Source organism: Chrysochloris asiatica, unplaced genomic scaffold (assembly GCF_000296735.1).
Source record: "Chrysochloris asiatica unplaced genomic scaffold, ChrAsi1.0 scaffold00050, whole genome shotgun sequence".
Lineage (NCBI taxonomy): Eukaryota > Metazoa > Chordata > Mammalia > Afrosoricida > Chrysochloridae > Chrysochloris > Chrysochloris asiatica.
In genome coordinates this window covers 13,609,469-13,617,242 of record NW_006408568.1, presented here as the reverse complement: position 1 = coordinate 13,617,242, position 7,774 = coordinate 13,609,469, and the positions used below count along the sequence as shown (strand labels likewise).

At 39.8% G+C, this 7,774-nt stretch overlaps 1 pseudogene; it reads left to right on the top strand.

Annotated features, from left to right (window-relative positions):
• Positions 1 to 1,733: 1,733 nt before the first annotated feature.
• Positions 1,734 to 2,120, top strand: LOC102829565 (annotated as a pseudogene).
• The last annotated feature ends 5,654 nt before the right edge of the window (positions 2,121 to 7,774 follow it).

The window sequence follows — 7,774 nt, the reverse complement described above, 5'->3', positions numbered from 1 at the left end:
ATGATTTGTTGAATGTAAAACTGATGATATGCCCTGTAAATTTTCACTCAATCCATAATAAAAACCTTAAAAAAAAAAGATTATGGAATTCGATCCGGATGCCTGGCAGCTACAGAGGAAAGTAGTAGGCTGTGTCTGGAAGTCGTTGAGGCAAAGTCATGATGTTCCAGATGGAGAGCCTAGCACTGAAGCTGGACCCAGAGGAAATGAAACGGAAGATGCAAGAGGATGTGATCTCCTCCATATGGAACTTTCTTATCTACATGGCCGTGCTGTGAGTCACTCCATTTATCTTAAAGAAATTGGACAGCATATGAAGATTTGGCATCACATGTGAATGTACAGTATGAGGAACCTGGTGCCAGTTTCTCCTCCCATCTGCAATAAGAAGACCCAGAAATAAGTTTGTTCTCATTACTGACTTTCTTAGCTTAAAATATAAGAGTGTTTGGGAAGTATGAAGATTTCTTGTGGTCATATGGCACCCTTAGGCTGTCATGAATGTTGATATAATTGTAAATAATGTTAAACATCATTTTCTAGCAAATAATAATTATCAAGAGGATTGAGTTTTAAATGGTCCTCTCTTGGCATTCATTTCTGTTTACCTTTTATTTCTGTCCAGACTGTAGCTGTGAAGAGTCCCTTACAATGAATCATGTTTTGTGGAAGTCAGCACATACTTACATTTGAGCCACAGGACCATTAGTCTAATTTTTAATAAATGTATCAAGAAAGAAAGAAAGATTATGGAATTCTTCCACAAACTTTTTGAAGCTCCCTCATGTAAAATCAGGACTTTTGTTTTTTAACTAAAGGAGTAAAATGAACTCTTTTGGAGAAATGTTTGATGAACTAAATGGCTACAATGCCAGAACATACAATGGCCCCAGAATCTGTTAATCAAGCAGTGATTAATATCTTGAAAGTAAGAACTGTGTTTTCATCTTTGAGTTCTCAGAGACAGATTGGTGGTATGAAGATGAATGATGAATATTAGAGCATTAAATTAAAGGGTTTCTAACTGACGTTTGAAACTGATCAATATGCTATCAAGATGCACTGATAATTACTAGTGAATAGAAAGCCAAAGGTGGAAAACAAAGAGGAAGAATCTGTAGCTGGAAAATACTTCATGGTGATAGAAATTATGCCAGGGATTGCACGGCAGAAATTTGAAAACGTTCTTTTCAACAACAATAACCAGTAACTACACACAGGGACCTTGTGGTGTGTATGTAATGAAATAGAGAAGAATCAACTCGGCTACGCCTGTGGAAAGAGATGATGGAAAAGCTCAATATCATCAGTCAGAACAAGGCCAGGGCTGACTGTGGAATTGCTCATATCCAAGTTCAAATTAAAGTTAAAGAAAATTTTAAAGGTCCACAAGAGTCAAAATTTCTGATCCCACAAAGATGCACAGCCTTAGAAACCCTACACAGGATCACTATGAATAAGAACTAATTCTAGGGCTTTTAACAACAACAATGTTATGGATTAAATTGTGTACTCCACCTCCACTCCTCAAATATATGTATTGTAAATTCTAACTCCTATACCTGTAGTCACAATCTCATTTAGGAGTGGATTTTCTTTGTTATGTTAAGAGATCATATAAGTAAATGCCTACTTTTAGCCATTCACCTTTGAGAGATTAAAAGCAGATTGACACCACGTTTTCTCACCAGACCTCTCTAATCGCTCTGCACATCTGCCTGTCCACACCCACCATGTCTACCATACAGCAGCTGGTAGGAAGATGGCGTCTGGTAGACAGCCAAGGCTTTGATGATTACATGAAGGAAATAAGAATAAGCAAGGCTCTGCAAAAAGTGGATGCAGTGGCCAAACCTGATTGTATCATCACTACTGATGGCAAAACCCTCACCACCAAAAGTGAAAGCACTTTGAAAACAACACACTTTCATGAAACCTGGAGAAAAAGTTTGAAGAAACTACAGATGATGGCAGAAAAACTCAGACTGTCTAAAATTTTACAGATGGTGTTTTGGTTCAACAACAGGAGTGGGATGGGAAGGAAAGCACGAAAACTGGAAAATTAATTATGTGTTATGAATAATGTCACCTGTACTTGGACCTATGAGAAAGTAGAATAAAAATTCCATCTTTACTTTGAATAGGCATTAGGAGCTCTGGTAGCGTAGTGGTTACGAATCGGGCTGCGAACCTTAAGGTCAGCGGTTCGAAACTACCAGCCGCTCCGCGGGAGAAAGATGAGGCTTTCTACTCCCGTAAAGATTTACACCCTCGGAAACCCTGTACAGGGTCGCTATGGGTCGGACCCGACTCGATGGCACTAAACAACAACAACAACAATGAGAATGAACAAGCTCAGTTCAATGAGCAAATCTCCACAATGCTTTGTGTTTTGTTTTTTCATTACTGTGTTCAATTATTTCTCTCACAAACATTTACATGCAATTGTTTCAAAGTGTTGGTTTAATTAGGATCATGCCTCGATTAGTAAATAAATGTTTGTGCTAATAAATTTTTTTAAAAAGAGCAGATTGAAACAGAGACAAAAGTAGACGTGAGGGAAGATAGGTGTCATGCCACATGAAGATCACCAAGAAGCCAAAGAATAAACACTGAAGAGAGAGGACCATCCCCCAAAGCTGAGACAGAAAGACTTCCCCTACAGCCGGCACCCTGTATACAGAAAGCCTTCTGTGAAATATACATTTTTGTTTGTTAGTGCCATCTATCTGGGGTTATAGTAGCATTCGATAACTAAGACATTATAATGCATAACCTTGAGTCTGCGTGTTTGTCTTCCCATTGAGCTTATGGTCCCTTAGTATTCCCCAACACCTCACATGGCTTGATATATATATAAGGAATTCAATGTGTGAACATTTTTCTAGAATATATAAATTTAAGGTAATTTGTTAGCACTAATTCATGGGGCATTCTGGTTTATACTTTTCTCCTCTGAGTGTCTGTCTATAATTCAGTATTGCTTAAATTCAATGTTTGTTGTTTTTAGTTCTCCAGGCTGTGATATTCTCTCCTTTCCAATTCTGGGGATCTGCCATGGTTCTGTAGTGCCTCATCGCCCACTAAAGCAGAGGGGCTGACACAGCCTCTGCCTGTTCCTACCCCAGGGTATGGGCACAGGACCTGGCCTTGGTCCATTCGATGTACTCAGGATCTGCTGAATATGGAATGACTGAAACACAACAGATTTTACACAGTAGTGTCAGCAGGGACTTCAGAAACATCAAAATGGTTGTTCTGCTTCCTTCTTCTTGACTCCATGATGCTTTGGTTCCTGTCCATTTTCCAAACCTCATCCTCCAACTTCCTATGATTCTACTTCTTAGTATACGTCCATACAATTTTCTCCTCCTGTCCTTATGACAGATTGCATTTTCATAGTCACTGAAAAGTTCCTAACTAATATGGAATTTCTTAGTAGAACAGTTACTGCAAATTACAGAGAAGTAGGAAAATAAGGAAGATCTGGGGTAGATTATCTGGGTTTGATAGGATAGAAAGGAGTGAAAGCTACACTAACACTCTGGATGGTAATCTAGCAGCTCATGCGTATCTAATTTAGCAGGAGTTATCAGAAATGACATGCCCACTAAAGGTCCAGCTCTGGGAAACTAGCTCATTGCCACCCTAAAATGGCATGGGTAGGAAGAACTCAATGTCGTAAGATGTAGTTATTTTTAATGGCAATGAAAAACTTAGGAACGAGAACCACCTCAAATCCCTGACACCAGTTGAAACCTAGAGACGTCCTACAACCACACTGAATTTCATCTATTACAGATGCAAGGTTGATAGCTGAACAGTGCACTCAAGAGCCCTTCCTTGATCTTTCAACTTATTGAATAATATTAATTGAATTTACAGCCTCATTTGGTTTCTTATTTGAGAGATGGCGTATTGGTTGCACAAGAATAAGGTCCCAATATTGGAATGAAGCTGTATGGAGAAAATTGCAGGGCTCATTAGTATGACAAACCCATTCTCCACTTACCCTTCCTTTCCCCCAGATGTAGCCCTTTTGTTCAATTATATTATTACAGATGCTTAAAAGTACCATTATTCCCTTGATTGAGGAGTCGCCTTGGAAGTGGAACTCTAGTTCTCTCCTGACCCTCTGGTTATGGGGTAGTGGGTAATGAAGGAAATACAAGCTTTATGAATAATCCTAGTCTGGCTGCTGTTGTTACTGTTGTTAACACTGTAAAAACTTCATTTTGTGGTGTTAAAGCATCCTCCTGATCTTGCTCCATCGGACTTTCACCTGTTTGGTCCCTAAAAACAGCCCTTTGAGGACAAAGATTTACCTCTCATGAAGAAGTGAAGACAAAAATGCATTCGTGCAGCTCAGCCTAAAACATGTTTTTAATAAGGGAAGGCAAAAGCTTGTTGACAGATGGACAAAAGGTACTGAAAAGCAAGGAGATTATGTATAAAAAATGTTGTATTTGTTTTTTCCAAAAGTTGATTAAAATAAATCTACAGCCAGAGTGTAGATAATTTTTTGACTCACCCTTGCATGTGAAACAAAATTGTTACAAGAGAAAAGAAGTTTTAAGAGAGGAAGGGTTGCTCAAGGACTGAAAGCAATCAATAGAGCCTAAGGACCTCAGCCCCAAGTCCCTGATGCTCTCCAGCTGCTCCCTTCTGATGTTGAAATGGTTATCTGTCCAGGGCTGTTTCCTCACTTCTTTGGGCACAGAGTCAAAAGCATTGTTACAAAACAAGTGTGCCATCTTCAAAATCCTCTTTGAGATGAATGCATTGATAGTTGTTCTAGGAACAACTAACTGGTCCAAGCCCACCTGGTTGCTTGTGGTTGCTGTATTTTCAGCATTTCAAGGATTCTGGGAGCCTCCAGAGGCACTTAAGGGTTACCAAGGAGACAAAGCTTAGAAAGAGCTCTAAGCCCCTGTCGCCCACCCAGTCCTATATAATCACAGCAGCTACACCTTCTAATTGGGAGTAAACTATGATATGAATTCCATATCTCAGAGACATCTGGAAACCTATCTTTTTGTTTTAAAAAATGTGATTTTATTTTCCTCTAAAGAGTTCTAATTCCAACTCTTCACATCATTTGTTGTTGTTATTAAGTGCCATTGAGTTGGTTCTGAGTCAGAGAGACCCTGTATAAGGTTTCTGAGGAGCAGCTGGTGTGTTTGAACTGTCAACTTTGCAGTTCAAACAGACCTTGTGGTCCAGTGCTTACCCTACAGTGTCAGGATTCCATGTGGAAATATCATGATATCAAGCTTGAAAGTGAAACTTCAATGTTAATCAAAGCTCTATTCCATGTGATCCTGAGTAGAGCGGTCCTGGACAATTTTCTTTACAAAGCCTGGTTCATCAACTGCAAAACGTGGTTATCAATATCTGTTTCCCAGGCTTAGTGTGAGGATTAAATGACAGAACACACAAAGGCTTAAAAGTGTCTACCAGGTAGAAGACACTGAATAAATGTGGATTTCATGTCCTCCACTGTAAAATTACCTTCTGAGATATATTTATCAATCTACTTATGTATTGGGATAATCAGGTACTGGTGGCTGTCTTCACCTCTCCTTCCTTCTGAAATGAATTCCAACATTTTTAGGTACTTATTTCCTTCCACACAACTCTGTGCATCAAAAGAAGCTGGATTCACCCCACGTTTCAGAGAAGAAAAATCTGATTATGTTAAGCCATTCCCCTTGCTGGAGAACCAGGTTAGGAATGGGCAGGTGAATCCATTCTGGTCAAAGAAATGTGATATCCTCAAGGGATGCTCTGGGGAAAGGTTTTCTTGCTCCTAAGAGTCACATAAGACACGTATGTTTCTCTTTCTGAACTCAATACCTGAAATTGTTGTCAACAGCTTATGAGAGAAGGCATCCTGGGGAGAATTTGACATACTAACAGTAGCAGAAAGGAGGGAAACTACCTGGGTTCTTAATAATGCTAATTGATAATTCAGCATTTGGAACCTGCCCTCTGCTGGATTTCTAGGTAAAATAAACATTCTGTTTAGTGCACCTTTAGATTTTTGTTTGTGGTTACTCACAGCCCAATTTGGTAACAGAAAGTGTAAATGTTGCAACGGTTCCTAAAATAGAGTTGGCTAAGTGAAGGAGGTAGATCAGAGGGCAGTAAAGACCCAACTACTTTAAGCTGGTGTGGTGCTGTAGGATAAGCACTAGACTGCAAGTTTGGTTTAGACAACAAGGTAGGCAGTTCAAACACACCAGCTGCTCCTTGGAAACCCTACAAATAGAGTCACTATGAGTTGGAACCAATGCAAGAGCACTTAACAAAGAAGTCAGTGACCTTAGTTATGTGGTTACAAAACACCAGGCGAAAATGTTACCTGTTTTAATCTGTCCAGAATAGGAAAACGTACTTTTAGGAAAATGATTTTAGTTTTTAAAAATCCAGAACCACTTATCTTTGCACCCTAAAAATGAAAAAATTAAATTAAAAAAATCCAGGATGTTGAAGCTGTTAGCTACCTCTTGTTGCCTTAACTATGGTCCTTTAAAAGATAAGCTTTGATCTTTACAGCAAGGATCATTCCCACCCCCTCAGTATACCGGGTTGATAGGGATGGGCAACTTGGACATTGGTTACCCAAAATGGGGGAGGGAGGCTACAAAGGCAAGAAGTGACTGGCTTACAAGCTTTCAAGAGGGAGCCTAATTCCAGAGTGTGCGGGGAAGGTAGAATCTCCACTGAGTGGTTTACAACCTGTCTGTATGGGGCTGCTGAAAGGAGATGGGGATAAGACTCTTGTGGTACAATAGTGAATAATTGCTATCAGGACTGACTGTGAGTGTTGCAAATGTAAAGGTAGACGTTTGTAACAAAGGAGGGGAGTGGTTGATCTTTCAGTCCAGGAGTGGAGGACCCTGGGACCATCAAGGGAGAAGAGCGGAGTGCAGGACCCTATCCAGAGAAGCAGCAATGCCAGAGATGGAGGCAGAGACGATGCTGTCGAGAGAAGGAGTGGCTGGGGACTCTAGACTCAAGGAGGGAGGGGGCTGTGTGCTGACAGCCGGGAGCAAGCTTGTGGGGTGTACCCTTTGGTTGTTTGAATGGTTATATATTCCTGAGTGCTTCGGTGTACATCCCCCCATAAAAAAACAACAAAGGGAATGGAAACAAATGCAGTTGAATCATGATGCATGAAGGGGATTGTAATCATTGAAATGAAACAAAATACAATAGGATGAATGTAAAGCTGATGTTCTCCCATGTAGACTATCACTCAATTCACAATAAAAACTTAAAAAAAAAAAAAAGCTTTGAACACCATATAAATAGAAGAAAGGAAAATAAATACATAATCATCTCTATGGATGCAGAAAAAGAATTTGATAAAATCCAACACTTTTTCTTGATGAAAACACTACAGAATATTGGAATTGAAGGGAATAATAAAACCCTATATAGAGTTTCTGAGGAGCGTCTGATGAGTTTGAACTGCTAACCTTGTGGTTCAAATCGGCATGGGGTCCAGTTCTTATCCATACTCAACGGCACTTAACAACAACAACAACACTATACCAGGACTCCATGGAGGGGATATGAAACCCTGTAACTATTGCCCTGAAATAATGTTTAAACCATAAACCAAAATATTCCCTATAACATTAGATACCCAAAATGGAGGGGGGGGGGGACTACAAAGGCAAGAAGTGACTGGCTTACAAGCTTTCAAGAGGGAACAAATCCTTACAGCAAGAATCATTCCCCCCCTCTCCACACACAGAGTAGACAG